We start from the raw sequence: 2,850 nt of genomic DNA on the forward strand, positions 1-2,850 counted from the left end.
ATATGTTTTTTAATATTTATATATTACTTTATTTATTTACTTTATTTTTTATTAATATTATTAATATATTTATTACTTTATTACTTTATTTATTAGTATTATTAATATTAGTTATTTATTTATTTATTAGTATTATATTAATATGTTCATTAATATTTATATATTACTGAATTTATTTACTTTATTTATTTATTAGTATTATTAATATGTTCATTAATATTTATTTATTACTGAATTTATTTACTTTATTAAATAAATAAATAACTAATATTAATAATAAATAAATAAAATAATACATAAAGTAATATATAAACATTTAAAAACGTTAAAACATAAATAAATAAATAACTAACATATTAATGTTTATTAACATATTAATGTTTTTTAGTTACAGTTTATAAAAATGAAAATTAATATGTACAAAATGAAGTGTTAATATATATACTTTTAAAAATGAATATTTTTTAAAAAAACTGAACAATAACTAGAAAGTGTTATTAAAAACATTTTTGTTTGTTTATAAAAAAAACTGTATATATTAGAACCATTATAAAAAAAATATAAAAATGATTTATAATTAATATATAAATAATGCAATAATTAAAAAAACTGAGCAAATTCCTAACAAATATTTAAAAAGTTAATTAAAAAACTAAATAAAATTATTTAAAAAAAACGTTAATTAAAAAAATTATTAAAAAATTATTTAAATAAAATTATTAAAAAAAACGTTTATATAAACGTTTTTAAAATACATTTAAATATTTTATTAAAAAAAACGTTATAAAACTATGCATTTATATAATTATATAATTATAAAATACATTTAAAAATGTTATAAAATAATGCATTAAAATATATTTTATAATTGTATTCAGCAATGTATTTAATTATTGTATTCAGCAATGTATTTTATAATTATATTTTATAATATATAGAACTCCATTACAATTCTAAGCAACTAAACATGCATGGTCTGGTGGTAAGCTTGTAGCAATTTAGCCTTGGTGACTTGGTTTCAAATCCTAGTTTTGCAATTTATTAATTTGCAATTTTTCAAGCTTTCCAAATGCAGTAGCCACGTCAGCCAAACAAGGAAATCAGGCGCCCAGTCAGCAAGATTCTCCCAGCACAGTCAGCCAAACAGGTGATAGGGGGTTCCTGGAAACAGAATCTTGTTTTCTAAGGGGCGAAGGCTAAATTTTTTTTTAATAAGGGGGAAAACCGAATCTCGCTACTTTGGCAGGGGGGTAAATAGTATTTAACCCTATTTACTATTCTTAAAAATATTATTTAATAACAATACTACTAATATTTTTAACTACACATGTTATATTAAACATATGTTAACCATAAAGTTATTATTTTTTTAACTACACATTTTAAACTACACATATTGGAAATATTATTTAATAAAAATACTACTATCATGTTTTTGTTACATATATAGTAATAAAAATAAGAAATAAGAAATATTACTATTATGTTTGGAAATATACAAACACATACATATTATGTTTTTATTACATATATATACAAATTCAGTTTTAAATCTATTATATATGAACAAAATAAAAAATAAAAATAAAAACTGTTTTTATTAAATATATCATATACATATACATATTCTGTTTTTTTTAAATATAATATAATATTACTCATTATAATAAATGATATATATATATATATATATATATATATATATATATATATATATATATATATATATATATATATAATAAAAATTAAAAATTAAAACTTTATAATATATATAACTATTATATTAGTTTTGAATATATTAAATTTGTTTAAGTTATAATAATCTATTTTTTAAAGTGAGAACTTTATAATATATATCTATATTATATTCTTAAAAATGAAAACTTTATAATATATATAACTATTATATTTGTTTTAAAATTATATTAATATTTATAATAATCTATTTTATATATTGTAAAATATTAAACAAAAAATCCGTTTTAATAATATTAATACATAATAATTTTAATAATAGTTTTAATATAATCTATTAGATATGTTTATACTCTATTAGATATGTTTCTAACACCTACTTCAATTTATAACCCAGAATTCATACTCAGTACAGCAAACGTTACAAATTTTATTTTCAACGATTCCACATTAGAACTTATTAGTACAGCAAACATATCTAATTTTATTTTAATATAACCTAATAAATCTATTAAAAAATATACCTAATAAATCTATTAAAAAACTTATCTCTTTAAAATCTATACAAAAATAACCTAATAATCTATTAAAAATATACTACATTAGAAAAAAATAACTTACCTCTTCTTCAATCTACTCCTCCTTCTTCAATCTACTCCACCTTCTTCAATCTACTAAATCTATACAAAAAAATAAATCAAAATTTAAAAACAGAATATAGAATGAAATTATAAGAAAATAATGATGTAACCTTAATTACCTTTGATATAAAAAAATTATTTGGGATTGAATTGGTATTTTAATTGGATTTTGGAAGAGAAGGTTGTGGTTCTGGGTTTGGTTTTGCAGAGGAAAACGAAAATGAATGTGTTCTTGTATGGTGGTGGAGTGAAGTGAATTGGGTACATAAATACACAATGTAGCGACGTGAGAATCACATCGCTATTTGCCACGTGAGAAACACGTTGCAACATGGCAACGGTAACATTAATTAATGTCTCTGCCTGCAAAGCTGTCACTATGTCACTTTAGTGGAACGTTGTGTTTGGTTTATAAATGTTGCGACGTGTTTCTAACGTCACAACCAAATTTTTAAAAATTTGAATATTCCCCCCATGTGAACGTTATGGCTTTTAATGAATTAATTTATAAATT

This window comes from Vicia villosa, linkage group LG1, assembly GCF_029867415.1.
Source record: "Vicia villosa cultivar HV-30 ecotype Madison, WI linkage group LG1, Vvil1.0, whole genome shotgun sequence".
NCBI classification, from domain to species: Eukaryota; Viridiplantae; Streptophyta; class Magnoliopsida; order Fabales; family Fabaceae; genus Vicia; species Vicia villosa.